The sequence below is a fragment of the Rhipicephalus sanguineus genome, chromosome 3 (assembly GCF_013339695.2).
Source record: "Rhipicephalus sanguineus isolate Rsan-2018 chromosome 3, BIME_Rsan_1.4, whole genome shotgun sequence".
NCBI lineage: Eukaryota > Metazoa > Arthropoda > Arachnida > Ixodida > Ixodidae > Rhipicephalus > Rhipicephalus sanguineus.
Window position 1 is genome coordinate 95,649,822 of NC_051178.1, and position 16,762 is coordinate 95,666,583.

Genomic DNA, 16,762 nt, shown 5'->3' on the forward strand with positions numbered 1-16,762 from the left:
GTGTCCACCAAAGCATCGACATGCACTCCTTCCACTATGACAAAGACCATGTTGCACGGGCCTGATGGAGGAATATCAGTCCTGACTTGGAATGCAGTTTTCCCCCCCAAAACTGCATCACCTAGTTTTCCGACTGATTATCGGTGGCGAATGAGGCAGGCCGAAGTGGAGAAGAGGAGCGGCGAAATGGCGAGGGTGAGCAACGTCGTGCGGATCGGCTGTTCCGTGGTGGATTCGACGCGAGCGGACATGGAGACCGGTGCGGGGACGACGAGTAACGCTGACCATGATAAGAGGCCCCAGACGAAAAATCCCGTTCACGCATGTCGTAATCTCGACGCTCGTCCTGCTGGCGCTTTCGGCAGAAACGAGAGATGTGGCCGCGATACCCGCAGTAGTAGCATACTGGGCGGGACGTGCGCCACGGTGGTGAGTAGAAGGCGTTCGGAACACTTGGAGATATTGCGGTCAGGTGGGCAGGTGAAGGGTCAGGCAGCGCCGAACGGAAGGGGACAGGGGGCGCAGCAGCAATTGACGCGTATGATGGTAGCGGCAAAGTCGTTTTTACGTCGCCGGTAGGCGCGGCGGCAACTTGGGCGTAGGTTGGTATGGGCCGAGGAGCAGGTGGCTGTACATGCGCAGGGGAGGTCATAGATGTGAGTTCCTCCCGGATGGTGTCGCGCAAGGCCGGTCCAGAAGACTGTATTGAACACGGTGACGGAGGCGAGAAGCCCATCGACTGTAGTTCTTCCCGTATGATGTCCCTTATGAGGTCACGGAGATGTTTATGAGACGTAGAGTCGTGTTCACCAATGTCTGGTTGTAGACGAACCGAGTCCAGGGGATCGAGTCGCTGACGTCGCCACGACTTGTCAGCGATGGTAGTTCGGTTCTGTGCAGCGAGGGCATGAAAGGCAACAGCCCCTATGCCCTTCAAAATGTGGCGTACTTTGTCCGATTCGGGCATGGACAAATTGACACGCCGGCATAGCGCGAGAACATCCTCGATGTACGACGTGTACGACTCGCCGGGATGTTGTTGGCGAGTATCGAGGGTCCTCTTCGCGACGGCGGACCGAATGGCCGGTGTGCCAAAAACATGGCGGAGCTGCCGCTGGAAGGTCGCCCAGTCGGGTAAGTCAACGACGTGGTTGAAGTACCACGTCTTCGCGACGCCGGTTAGGTAGAAAGGGACGTAACGCAGTTTGGCGGCCTCGTCCCACCGATTAGCGGCACTCACGCGGTCGTAGTCATCGAGCCAGTCTTCGACGTCTTCTCCACGAAGACCAGCGAAGAGCGGGGGGTCACGGTGGTGGCCTTGTATAATAACAGGAGGCAAGGCTTGCGGCGGAGCGGTAGAGACGGCATCAGCGCCGGCAGGCTCGTTCTGCGACATGCTGCCGGACAGTGGGGGCAAGCGGCGGCCTGAACGAAGCTCCAGGAGGTAGAGCGGGTGGGAGAGGACCGAGGACCGAAAATCCACCTCCACCACGTATGACGTCTTGGTTGACGCAACGTTTATTAGAGTAGAGTAGAGTAGAGCCTGGAAGCTGTGGCTCATACCCACACTGGGGGATTGCCAAGAACCGGTTAGTTTTTAAAGGAAAAATTGAAGTTGAAGTTCAAACTTTGTTTAATTAATACGAAAGAAGTATAAATGAATTAGAGTTAAAATTATACTACTAATAATAATATAGAACAGAATTGAATCAATAAAACCGATAATTTTGGGGAAAAATAGAAATAATATTTTGGAAAGGTAAATTTTACAATCTAAATCTTTTTGAACCTTTAAGAAACTCCTGCAATGCATCAGCAATCTTCCCGTCACTGTGGCCCAGAGAAAAGCCCCGAAAGACAGTACATTTTGTTCATTTAATTCTAATCTAAGCAGACGGAAAACAACACCTAAGGTATTTTTGCGCAAGGTAGAGTACCTCTTGCAGGAAATGAGAAAGTGCTTCGTTGTCTCATGTATTCCGCAAAAAGGACAATTAGGCGATGCTGCCAGACCAGCTCTGTGTAGATAAAAATTTAGATAGGGAGTTTGACAACGTAGTCTTGTGATTGCGACTTCTATTGCTCGTGATTGACATACTTTACTATTCCACTGATGATTTAAATGCTGGAATTCTAATATGGTCGTTAATGACGGTGCGGAAAATTCTTCTAACATCATTTTCCTCCTAAATCTAGCACCTGTAATGAATTTGGATGCGGGCAATACCTGAATTACCGGGCCATTGAATGATGACCTGGCTAGCGCGTCTGCCATTTCATTCATAAATATGCCCTTATGCCCAGGAACCCACACTAATTTGATGAACTTTATGTGCAGTGGAACTAATGATTTGAACACATCCAAAACATACGAGTCCTCGTTTGCAGTGAGGGAGGAACATACTGATAGTGAGTCCGTCAAAATTATTGCGGAGCTTATTGATGCTTCTAATTTACGTAAGGCTAGACTGATGGCTAAAAATTCTGCTACAAAGATGGGCACAAAATCTGGAAGGCGAAGTGAAAACGACCAGTCTAGACTAGGAGAGAAAATCCCAATTCCACATTTTTCTTCATTTTGGGAAGCATCCGTCGCTATCACTGTCTTAATTGGCATATGCTCCAGGTAATCACTTAATATATCGTTTAATAATCGGTATGACATTAGTTTTGATTTTTGGAAAAATGTCATCAAACTGTATTTTAATAGAGTTGTTACTATTACTGATTATACACAGATCATTAATTTGAACGTTTATTTTGTCAAGAAGGCTTTCTATAACTAAAATTTGGGGCTTATGAAATCGCGGCCAATATAATCCAAAATACAAGTCAGGACGTGCAATAAAAACTGTTTCGGAACGTCTAACGGAGGATTCATACAGCCTTAGAAATGCCTGTACTGCTAACAATTTAAACCGGGTAGCAAGTGAGGGGAGTCTAGCTTCCATATACAGGACCTTTATTGCAACAAATTTAGGGAGACCTAGGCATAATCTCAAAGCTTGTCTCTCGAGAACTACAAGAGGATGAAGCTTGTAAGCAGCAGCCCCAGCGTATAATATGCACCCGAATTCAAGCACTGGACGAACATACATGCAGTATATTGATATAAGTGTATGTCTCCTCATACCTAATCGGCAATGACTGATCTTCCTTAATAGTCCGACTGCTCGAACACCCTTTGTTGCGATGTTTTCAATATGCGCCTTCCACGTCATAGATCGGTCATATATGACACCGAGATATTTTACTTTCTCTATTTGTGGAATAGGCTCGAGATGATAGGAAAGTGACATGTGGATAGGGTCTTTTAATGGAAATGTTAGCACGGCGCATATACTGACATTCAAATGTAGATGTATACTATCAAGCCAGCTTTCTAGTGCTGACAAGTATGACTGTAATATTTGGAACAGTTCGTGAATATCACCTGCTGATGAAAAAAATGCGATGTCATCAGCATATACATAAGTGTGGACATCGTCATGTAGAGGAATAGAACTCATTAGGATATTAAATAATACTGGGGAAAGGACTTCGCCTTGCGGGACACCTCTAGTTTGAGCGTAAATAGAAGACGAGATGCCGTTTTGGAAGCAATAGAATGTTCTATTTCTTAGGAATTCCGCAATCCCTGAATATATTTTGGAAAGTTAAGGTCGTGAAGCCGATTGATTAAAACGATGTGTTCGACGCTGTCGTATGCTTTTGAGATGTCAAGAGTGACTAACGCTGCATATTTTCTTTCACGCCTAGCTAATAGTATACGACTTTCGAGATCTATATGGGCCTGCCATATAGAGCATCCTGATCTGAACCCAATTTGTGCTGGATTTAATATTTGTCTCTCATTAAATAAATTTATTATGCGGCTGTTTAACAGCCTCTCGATTAATTTTACAAAATTTGAAGTAAGCGCAATGGGCCGAATGTTGTCCAATACATACCCCTTACCCGGAATCTTAAGTAATGGTATTACCTTAGCTAATTTCCAATCTGATGGTAGCCATGCCATTCCTAGTGAGTGATTGATTACATCCAATAAAAACACTTGGGATTCCTTATTTAGCATTTTCAGCATTGAAGACGTGGCTCCATCCGGGCCAGGAGCAGCTGATGGTAAGTTACCTAACATCTGTGATAATTCCGAACCGGAAATTTCTGAGAAATCTTCATCAAATAATGCTTGCAAAGGAGGTAGTGATAGTTGAGAGGAAAAACGATGTTCTAGCCCTCTACCAATTGTTTCCAACGATTCTTTTATTTCTTGCGGAGACAAACTGATAGAATGTGCATTGATAGGCCGCGGAATCATTTTCTTTTTACGCAGAAATCTATATATTGCGCCTTTATTGTTAGATTTAGAAAGGTAATCGAAAGTCCGAATATCGTAATTTTCTTTTGCGTTCAAAACAGTTCTTTTACAAACACCAGCGTAGAACTGGTAGTCCTTCCAATTTTGAGGACATTGATTGCACAGCAACTTTTTCCAGGATGCTTTTCTACGTCTGTAGTCCCTAGAACAATCGTCAGTCCACCAAGGAGAGTTAGGATTGTGCGCAACTGACGAGACCACGAATTCAGCTTTCTCGCGAGAATTCTGTAAGACCGAGCAGATGCTCAACGCTTTCGACTTCGTGCTCATATGGGATATTGAAGCGAGTGAAGAAAGCAGTGATTGTTTAAATATTTTGTAATTAATGAACTTATGCGCGTTCGAAACTGATGGGACAACCGGACTTATTATTTCAAATGTTATCGGCAGGTGGTCGCTATTTGTAGCGCAGTCAACCACTGACCAAGTCGAAATATTCAGGCTGGAGCTAGCGAAAGTCAAATCCAAGGCTGACGCGATGCGACCTTTCACGTACGTAGGGCTTCCTGAATTTAAGCATGTTAAGTGATTATCCTGTGACCAATCCCACAAGCGGCTGCCGCACGCATCAGTTTTTAACCCCCACGTAACATGATGGGAGTTGAAGTCTCCTGCTAATAAAAAATTTCTTCCACACATGCCAATTATCGTGTCCAATGGCCGGGTGTCGTGCACGCCTGAAGGGAAGTAAGCATTGGCTATTGAAAAATTTTGACCAGACGGAAATTTTAAGCTTATAACTAATATTTCATATTCTGGATCGAGCAGTTTTAATGTCAACCTTGCTTTGTGACAAATCCTGTTTGATATCAGTGTAATTATGCCACCACCTCGAGAAGGGCGGTCTAATCTAAACGAACGATAATTCTTAAAATAAAAATTGTTCTCATGGGAGGCCTAGGCCCGGCCACTTAAACCTGCTGGTTTCCCTTAATAAAGTTTATTCCTCCTCCTCCTCCTCTGGAGAAAGCCAAGATTCTTGTATTAGAATTAAGTGAGGATTTAACTGAGAACTAAGACAATGCAAATCAGTAATAGCAGCAAATATCGAGCGACAATTCCACTGTAAAACTTTCAGGGATCCTATTTTGGCTGAAGAATTGTTGTGGAGATAACTTTCTCCAAAATACTCTCCTTCAGAACTTTACTGGGCGGAAGCTTTTTTGATTTAGTCTGAGGAGAAGGGGGAGCAGCACTGTTCAACGGGGACCGGCTGCGTTTTTGAGCCCGGGCCTCAAGATCGACATCTGTGACCACATGCAGGTCAAGCAAATGTTCCTGACTAACATCCGAATGACACGCTGGGGAGCCACAGATGGTATCGGCAGCATTCTCCTTATCGTTACACAGTGTATTAGCTTCACTTGTATTTAGCAATTGAGGGGACTCCGGAGTGCCTGTTGGTGCTGGCGTTAGAAGCTTAGCAATTTGATTACTGACAGCTTGAGCAATGCACTCGGTAATACTAATTGCTATTTGATCCATTACCTTAGCCATAGCTTTTTCTACAGCTATCTCAACCGCCTGTGCAAGAGACGTCTCAGTGTACATTTGGCGGGCTGTAACGCCAGCATAACCATGCAACCTCTCCTTTACAGTAGCAATGGCTTCTCTCCTAGAGCACCGTCGTTTGTCTACAATTTCTAGGACCTGCATTTCTTGCTGTCTAATTGGGCAATCTGCATTGTCAGCAGCGTGTTGTCCACCACACAAGCAGCACATGTCTTCTTGGGCCGTACGTTCTCGATTTGAGTGGGCGTCGCCACATCTGCAACATCGACCGTCTGATTTACATCCGCCGGCGCTATGCCCAAATCTCGAACAGTTCCTGCACTGTAATGGACGAGACGCAAGCTGATCCACTCTGAAGATTAAGGGTCATGCTTTAATTTCAGAAGGACATGAAGTACCAGCAAAAGTCGCAATCACTGACTCCGTGGGGACTCGCTTGTTGTCTACAACTCGATTGCATCGATAGACAGCCACTACTCCTGCCACAGAGAGCTTTTCAAGTGTCTCAGCAGGGCTCAGTTGTGCGTATACACCTCTTACGATGCCTTTAGTACAGGCCAGATGTGGTGGTATATACGCACTCACCGGGATCGATGCAAAGGAGGAACATTTTAGAAGGTCTTTTACACATTCGTGGTCTGGCGATCGGCACACAATTCCACCACGACCAAACTGCCGCACGTCGGTGATACTCTGGTAGCCTGGAGTCACTGCATGGAGCTGTTCCTGAATCGCCTTGGGGTTATTCAACTTAATGAAGTGCCCACCCAAGGGTACCAGAGCGACGGGAATGCTGCTTACACCACTGCGGAGAAATAGGTCCAGAGGTAAGTCATCGTTAGGCAAAGAGGCCATCCACGGGGAACGATCCTGACCAGGAGAATTCCTGGCCATCAGTGCGATCTCAAGCAGAGAGAACCAAGCAAATAAATCGAACCTGCATGAGATGAAAAAACCTAACGATATTAGTCAAATAATACAAACTATCCGGTACTCAGCCAATCAAACCAGCACAAGGACACGACAGCAAAGGGCTCGCGGTCGTGACCCGCGGTGCGAGAGCTTTTCTTCTCAAGGCCTCGGAAGAGAATGGGCCGAGCGCGCACACACCCGATGATGATGGCAATGACACGCGGTGATAATGAGGACAGAGAGACAAACGGATGATGATGATTATGATAATGCACAGATGAGAAAGAAGCACATAACTAGTGCCCACAATATATATATATATATATATATATATATATATATATATATATATATGTATATATATATATATATATATATATATATATATAGTGAAATATCGTTGATACGATTTTGCATAATGCGTTTTTCGGCTTAATACGGTTTTGTTTTTATGCCCGACCAACATCCCTTGTAAATAATGCATTTTCATGCGTTTTACACGATCACATTTTCGCCCAAAATTGGATCATACGACGGCGAATGTGGATCTTGACCGATATATCTAGAAATCCTGCGTTTACTCTTCGGTATGCCCCAGCTCGCGCCGCGTTCCAGCAACCCACGATCTGCGTGTTGCAGAGCCGCTGAGGCCACAGCAACACCGGTTTTGCGGCGAAGAGATCGCTGCGAGGCGATGGTTTCTACGAGATTATATATATATATATATATATATATATATATATATATATATATATATATATATATATATATATATGTGTGTGTGTGTGTGTGTGTGTGTGCGTGTGTGGTGTGTGTGTGTGTGTGATTCAAAGAAGGTGACTTTTCAAGGGCTCGTTTTTCTTTGTTACACACAATATTACGAGAACTAACACACAATAATGCCAAGAAAAGTATAGGAGATGTTATTTGTAGTAATTAGGACATAAAGGTGAAGAAAGTAAAGTGCACGAAAAGATAACTTGCCGCTGGCAGGGACCGAACCTGCGACCTTCGAATAACACGTCCGATGCTCTACTACTGAGCTACGGCGGCGGTCATGCCCCCGTCCACTTTATGGGGTATATATGTGGATTTAAACCTAGGAATGTTAGTCAGCGCCGATCGCAGCCATGGCGGCGAGTGTGGAACACTCTTTCTCTGCTTGTTGGTGTCACGTAGCACGTGACGCCAACAGGCAGACTATGAGGCTCTGAAGGCGGCCAGTCTATCTGTCGTTGGTAGTATGCATTGCCGCGAATTGTAAGATTCTGGTAAGGCTTAAACTGTTTCCATCAGGTGGGAGAGTCGGTACCCTTGCCCTGAGACACTCGCAGTGGCGAAGAGAATAAGTCGCAGATGCGGCTGCCGAGTGCAGCCAGACTATCCTGAACCTACATTGTAGCACCTCCCTATTACCATGCATGCGGTGAATGAAATACATTGCAAAAACAGTTCGCACAAATTTTGACTTTGGCTGCTCTGAGGAATCCTCATCAAGTAACGACGCATGCGCTGCAGCACCTGTGACGGTTGTCAGTCCTCGATTTCCTCAGAAAGAAGCTGCTAGAACCTACTGCATCGCGATCGCTCAACGCGCTACAGGACTATGCATTTCCGGCCGTCGTATGCTTTGGCAGAAGGTGTACCCGCAAGCAAGTCGCCTACGCTATCGGCGTTGTTAGATAATAGCACGCGGACGACGTGCTGGTAGCTTACTGTCTGTGAAGTGATGCGGCGGGGTTGAAAATGGGCACCTACTTAAATGCACCAAATTTTTGAGCTGGAAGCTCTGAAGATGCTCTGCGGTGGTGACAGGATACATAATAGTGGCGTCGTCTTTGTAGCAGGTAGTAGGAGCGCCGCGCATGGCTTGTGGTAGAGAAATAACAATATTATCCCGAGTCACCGCTTGTCGGGAGCTTGGTTTAGCTGAGGGAAGAATTGCACATTCTGACAGCTCAAAAAGGGAGAATATACTGAAGTTTATTCACAAGTAAGAACACGCTTTTCACGTGGCGGCGGAGGCTTCTCGTTGTTGTGACCGCTGTTTCGATGAAGAAAAGATAGCATAGCATCGTGAGTATACTTAGAGCGAGAATAACCGTGCGGGTGGAATTTCGCAGTAATGTTCTAAAACAACACCTGTCTGTTGAGGTGATGGCCACGGGTACGTGATTCTTATAGGAAGGTAAAGAAGCCACAGACGGTAGCTACAGTTAAAGCGGATCAAAAGTAGTCAATTCTGTTGTGAGATGACGGGACTGTTTTAAACAAACGTCCTCATTAAAAGATTATGCAGCCAATCTTGTTTTGCTACGGGAGCTAAATTATTATTCACCATAATATTTTTACTTACTATGATCAAATTTCAGAGGACAATGCTCGTCAGTCAGTTGTGGTGCAGTTAGTCCAAGATGCGCCGCTACTCCGAATGCCACAATAATAATCTTCATAATTATCCTTCTTTATTATTAGTTATGAGGTGGCTGCAAGGCAAAAGTGAAGCAAACAAGTGCTAAGTATGCATGCTTGAGAGAAACCCTATGCAGCAGAGCTGAATATTTTTCCCGTAGATGACTTTGTGAGAATGACAGTTAATAAATTACACAGAACATTACGTTCTTGTACTCATGGGCCTCAGTTTAAAAAAAAATTCGGCAGATCCCACGTACCGTGGGAGTCGATGTTATGCGAAGCATGTGGCGGTAGGTGACTGTGGCGTAACTTTTTTTACTGAGTGACACGTTACAAAGTGGCGCTAAAGATTTCTATGAATTTTATACCCACACTTATATATGTTGAATAGCCGCATATGTGTTATATAACCAGTTGTTTACGGTTGGGTAACGCTGCCAATGGCAACGTGGGTATTACCAACACCAGAAACGGTAAGCTGATATGTAGTGCTTATACGTGTCCCGAGAACGCACGCACGTTTCACGAACCCGTGTGCATGTGTGCAAGAAGTTCTTAAAAGTTCTTGAACAAGGGCATCATCACCGTGATCAGTGAGCACCAGCAGCTGGTCATGACTTGTTATAGGACCCGGTCTTGATCGTGGTGACGGGTCTATGTGTAATGAAGTATGTGGTATACCGTAGTATAGCTGTTGGAATTCGTGGATGCCTCGGTCATTTCGTCGACAAATTGTCTGTCGAAGGAGCCGGCGACATGTCGGACCTGAAGCCACCCTTCGCGTTGGTGAGGTATAGGCCGTCGAGGCTGGTAGGCCTGGATAGTGCTACGTAGACCAACATCAGTGGATGGTGTTTGTCGTATTTGTGGACTACCTGGGCGTATGTGGCCTACGTAGCCTAGTCTACAAAGCGGCTGTCAATCAATATGGCATCATTCTCGGTCAGCATGAGGCCATCGCCCAGCCTCGTAAGAAATGAAGAGGACACCGCGTCGTTCTGGCGGACTAAGTGCACTTTACGGTGCGGTGATGTGGATATCATATGTAACTTTCGTTAATGTATTCCTCCGGGGTCGAGCAATGCTTCAATATAGCTTGCTGAATCATAGGAATACAAACGTAGTGTTTATTAGACTGCTATAAAGCGGAGCCAACACTGGAACTACAGATGCTAATCTGATATGACGCCTGTATTGTAGGAGTAGACATCGTAGGAGTATCATGTAGTGTTCATTGCTTTCTTGTAAAATTAGACAGCCAGCACCACAAACACAATTGACGTTGCACCGATAGTACGCCTGTGTAGGCTGTTTTTCCAACCCAATTTATAGACCTGGCGTGGCTCAATGGTAGAATGCCTGATTGCCACGCAGAATGCTTGGGTTCGATTCCTGCTGGGATCCTAATTTTCATTCTTTCCATTTGTTGAGTCAACGCTGCCGATGTTGGTTTTCCTTAACGCTCTAGCATTTAAGTTAACAATGTCTGTTCTCGCCGTTCCTGGGTAGATATAAACTGTCAATCACCTGTGGCGCATACCCGTACACCGCGGCCCGTGGTAAACGGGTATGTGCCACACGTGTCTAGTGGAAAGGGTTTGACGACGTACGCGGCAAGATCTTAAAGTTATTCATGTCATGACCCGGCAGTCATATTCGTCAAATCCTCTTACCCTCCCATGCAAATTTTGGTCTACACCAAGTTAAGGAGGCGATCATGAAAGCACCCAGACGTAGGCGGCTAGATAGATAGATAGATAGATAGATAGATAGATACGTAGATAGAAACGCTCAAAGTGCCAGAGGTTCGCTAAGAAATGCTTCGCATTTAAAAATTATACAAGCTATAACCGTTCGCTGACCTAAAATTGCTGCATTCATATTGCTAGTTCGGACAGTGCGCGTGGGCGCCCAACGAAGAGGACGACGAGCTGTCCCCGCTCGAGCTCGAGCCTGAACCGGTCCACGCTGCAACACTTGAAAGATCGCTGTTCGCCCGAGAACCAATATTACCGTTAGATAGAGTCCTCCCGCTTCCCGCAGCACCGACCAGCGAGCATGCGCTTGATGCTATCACCTGGGCTGCCCATGCACGGGAAACAGCCCGACCTCGCCCTATGACAAGAGAACCGACCGCATTTGTACCATCGACGACACCGAGTCGAACGCTTTTGGCCTGGTTATTAGGAGCTGGCAAGCCAGGTTCTTAAGCTGGGGCAAAGTCCCGATCCGTAAGCGTAACGTTAGTTCCAGAGGCGACCGCTACAGGCGCAGCTCGCGCTAAAGAGAAGTATTCTTCACCTTGTTCTTCGAGCGCCTTGACGCAGGGAAAACCACATATAGCATGTCAAACTGTACCATGCGCACGCGCGCGCGACAGAGAAGTCTTCTTCTTCTTGTTCTTCAACAACCTTGATGGTGATTATAACGCAGGCAAAACCACATATAGCATAGCCAACTGTAGCATGCGGCGCTCTCTCCACTCCGGCAGTGTGTTTCGATGCTAATAACATGAACGAAGAAGACAAGGCGGTGGAGCGGAGGGCCCGCAAGGCAGCAGCAGTGCGGGCTCGCCGCCAAGACCCTGTGGTGAGAGCTCGCGAGGCCGCAGAGAGACGTCAGCGTCGTGCGGACCCCTAGATGCAAGCCCGCGAAGCCGAAGCAGCGCGAAAGCGGCTGCAAGAGAACCTAGAAGAAGTAGACACTTGGTGAAAATTAAGCGCAATGAACGGGACAAAAGAAGGGACAGACAGGACGAAGCGCTTCGTCCTGTGTACCCCTTCTTTTGTCCCGTTCATTGCGCTTAATTTTCACCAAGTATGCTCCATCACCAACTGGCCCTAACCTTGAGTCTGCTCGAAGAGGTACGGGCGCCGGATGCTGCGATAAAGTGCTGAATGCGGTGGCTACCTGAAGTTGGAGGCGCCGACGCTCGACCACACGTTCGGCCACAGCTGCAAGGTCTGCGACCGCTTGTGGTTCGACAACAACCTGACCACAATCGCTACTATAACAACGTGTGGTGTCTTTATATGGGAGTAGAGGGATTGCACGGAGCATTCAGGGTTTAGCCGATTATCTCCGAGCCAGCTCCTCAATGATCACTCATTTCGTGGATATGGCGTTATTTTTTTTGTTCTACTTTGGTCTCCGGCCCATCATGTCGGCCTGTCTGAAAAGCTGCTTCCTCGGTACACAGGCCCATGCCTAGTGCTCTGTGCGGTGACTCCCATAACATACGAAACCGCTCCTGTACGTCGTCCTGTTCCTCCTCTCTACCGGTCAAGAATATCGCACACTTACCACTCTCCCAGTGACGTTGACATCTAGGCGCGCCGAGACGGCGCTTCTGCCGCCGCGGATTATGCTACAAGCATATTGCTATGCTAGTTTTGAACCATGCGCGTGGGCGCCCAACGAAGAGGACGACGAGCTGTCTCCGCTGGAGCTAGGAGCGACAAGACAAGACAAGCTGAACCTAATTCCACCCACCTTTTTCCTTTTTTTTTTGAAATTATTATTCTCACAAAATTAACTTGTAAAAAATCTTTTTGTTAAACAAAATAGGAAATTATTCTCATTACTAGTTTTTAAATAATTTTTCTAAGCTACCCGATTCTTGGCCAATCCCCCTGAGTGGGTGTGAGCCAGCTGTACAGGATCTACATCTACAGCTAAACGGGTCGGCGCTGCAACCACTGTTTTAAATATATCTTGTTTATACCTTGCAGAACAGGCGTCTCGCCGTTCACGTAACAATATGAAGCGCAAATGCATCTAAGTGTTCTGTCATATCGCATTGGGGCTTTGGCAGTAATGGTGCAGACATGACAACATACCCATAAAAAGCTAAGGAGCCTCCGTCGCCACAAGGTAAATAATCTACAAATGCTTCAAAAGACAACACACAGACTATTCCAGGCGCGGAAGCGCAGTGAACTTTAATGCAGATAGCGCTTCTAGCGGTGGCGGCAGAAAAACTCTAACCTTGAACCGCTCTTTGTTTTCGCAAACGCGCCGCACAAGCGTTTCGCTGAAGCTCTCGAGCCTGCGTTGCGACGACATATAGTAAACTAGATATTTGTTCTAGTTCACTATACGACGACACATAACTACGCGATAAGGACACACAACTACGTGTCACCTTAGAACGCATAGACCTGTACTGAATATAATGGGACCCAATGTGTACAAAAAAATTCGGCAGATCCCACATCTTGTGGGAATCGGTTTCATGCGAAGCAATCAGTGAGCAGTTTTTCTCATTGAGCCAAACGTTACGAGGTGGATCGACGTGTTTTTCTAAGCGTAGTGGTTGTGTGCCCATCGTGGCTTTTCCAGGCACATCGAATACATGGGCGTTTAAAGGGTAAATTATGGTATGATATAACGTCCGCACTCAGTTAAAGCACTGACGTCAGTATTATCGCCCCGAAGTGCACTTTACGGGGCGATGATGTGAATATCATACCTAACTTTCGTTAGCGTATTCCTCCGGGGTCGAGCAACGCTTGAATATAGCTCGCCGAATCATAGCAATAAAAATGTTGTGTCTTATGGACTACTATAAAAGCGGAGCCAAGACTGAAACCACAATTGACGTTAACCCGACATGTCGCCTGTATCGTAGTAGTACATACGTAGTGTTTGTTGATTTGTTATAAAATTAGATAGCAGCACTGCAACCACAATTCACGTTGCACCGACATTACGCCTGCATAGGGACTTCTTCCATAGCAGTTTCAAGACCTGGCGTGGCTCTGTTGTAGAATACCTGACTGCCACGCAGAATGCTTGGGTTGCATTCCTGCTTGAATACTGACTTTTATTCTGTGTATTCGTCGCTTCAACAATGCCTATGCCGATTTTTCTTAACGCTCACGCCCTTGAATATTTCCAATGTCTGTTCTTTAAGCTACTAGGAATATATAAACTGCCAATCGCCTGTGGCGCATACCCGCTTACCGTGGCCTCTAGTATACGGGTATGCGCCACACATGTCTGGAGTGTAGAAAACAATAAATAAACGCAGCCAGCCAGAAAAGGCAAAGAAGAGGAAGAAGTGAGAACACGTTCTATCATGGCGACACGATGGCTCCTGGCTCAGTTCTTCTGTACCCGCTAATACCGTAGCGTCTACATTTTGGTGCCGAAAACCCACGTGCGGACGCGCCTTCCTTCTACGCACGGCGACCAGGAATCTACTCTCGCTTCGCGTCGCGGGCGGTGAGGAATCGACGGATCGTGGATGCGAAGATCGGCGTTGGTACAACGACTTCGGCCAGCAGCACTGTTCGCCCAATGGATCGACTAAAAGGCAAGCGATCTGCACGACGCGCGCAGAACACGAAGATAATTCAAGAAGCGCGACTCTTGCTTGACTCCGCTGACGTCGACATCGCGAAGCTCTCAGCTGTAAAGGAACGACTCGCGGCTAGCAACGGAGAGCTCTCTCAGATCGACGAGCTATATGAGCAGTATATTCCGACAGAAAATATCGAACAGGAATATACAGCTATAGCTGAATACCAGGATGAAGCCGCTGGCATCCTTGCTGAGCTACAATGCCGAATATCCCTAATGGAGAGAGATCGGAACGGCCATGCTCAAGCTCCCAGTGGTGAAAGCACAGAAGAACCGGCTTTCAGAAATGAGGCTCCCGCAAGATTCATGGCGCTCCGGTTACCTCAGCTGCATATCCCAACGTTCAGAGGTGACGTCGCACAGTGGACAGGCTTTTGGGAGCAATTCGAACAAGTTGTTCATCTCAACAACGACCTGACGCCTTCCACTAAATTCTATTACCTGAAGAGTTTCTTAGCCGGTGACGCAGCAGCAGCGATCGCGGGTTTGCCCACGACCGAATCATGTTACGCCGACGCTGTGGCTATGTTGAAGGAACGATTCGGCGACAAAACAACGATTATTCAGCACCATCTGACAGCACTGAGGAATCTTCCGAACGTGACATCAACCAACGACATCCGCGGTTTTCGAAGATTGTATGATGCCACGCAACTGAATATTCGCTGCCTTGGAGCCCTGAACGTGCCTACTCTGACATATTCAGCTATGCTCGTCGACATCTTGCAGCAGGCTCTACCACGTGACATCAGTCTCTCCTTCACTCGAGGAAAACGACACCACGCCTTGACACAGTCATCTGACGTACGTGCTGCTCAAGTCTCTTCGTCGGGTCCACCAGCAGATGCGTCAAGTGCCTCGGATGCCGAGCTGAACGACCTTTTACTGTTCATGCGGGTGGAGCTCGAAAGCAGAGAACAGCACGCACTGCCACGTCAGAGGCTTCCTTTGGACGATCGCTTGGACCGGAGGCATAGTAGCATCCCGGCGGCATCAATTTTGCAGGCCACGTCTAGCGCAAGGTTCAAATGCTTCTTCTGCCGTACTGATCAGCATGGGACGCGGAGTTGCATCGCGGATATCCCTCTGGCGGTCAAGAAAGAGCAGCTGAAAAAGGACAACCGGTGCTTCCGCTGCACGTCAAGAGGACATCGAGCGAAGGATTGCCGAGTCAAGCTCACCTGCAGTTCTTGCCGCGGAAGACACGCTTCAGGTATGTGCGACCCGACTTACAAGGCTACCACGACGACAAGAGGAAAATCAAGAAGCACCACAGTGTGCGTTTCTTCTAACGGGATTGACTCCTGCGATGAAACACCATCCAGCAAGCAACCAATCAAGGACAACGCGGTCTACCTTCAGACATTTTGCACCGACATAGTCAACGACGACAAGAGCAAATGCATTCGCGGGATTCTGGATGGAGGTAGCCAGAGGACCTTTATTCAGCAAGATATAACTCGTATGCTTAACCTGAAGGTGGTCAGACAGACACGGTTAGCACTGAATACCTTCGGAAGCACTTGCTCTTCAGCACCAGAAAAGCGGAACGTGGTGGAAATACAGCTTCGAAACAGATACAACAAGGCTGTCATTCGCATAGAAGCTGTAGTCGTTCCTACCATTTGCCACGAGTTGACTGTGCCGTCAGCCAACAGCACCTTCATTCAAGAATTAAGAGGACAAGGAAAGTTGCTCGCGAACGACTGGTCTAAGGATGCAACAGACACCGGAATCGGTTTGCTAATAGGATCTGATTATCTCTGGCAAGCAATCACCGGCGAAGTCATCCGATGCCCAGACGTTCCAGGACTTGTGGCGATCGATACTATTTTCGGTTGGAAAATACAAGGGCCAGTCTCCCAAAAGACCTTCTTGGACTGCGGTACTCATCTGGCCAGCGTCTTGCGAGTGGATGCAGTGGAAGAATCTGCAGCGGAGATCTCATGGTCTTTCCCGAAGATAGAGTCTACGAGCATCAATTACTATAAAGAATGTCCTTCTGATAAACAGCTGCAGTTTAAGCAGACAATCAAGCAGTCTTGCGGCCGAAACTCTCTAGTGCTACACGACGGCTTAAACAACGTAAGCGGAGAAGACAGAACTCTTGCGCGGACTTCGAAGCAGAATTTCTCTGTCGACGACTTGCGGCCAGGAGACGACAGTTTTGACCAAGCCTTA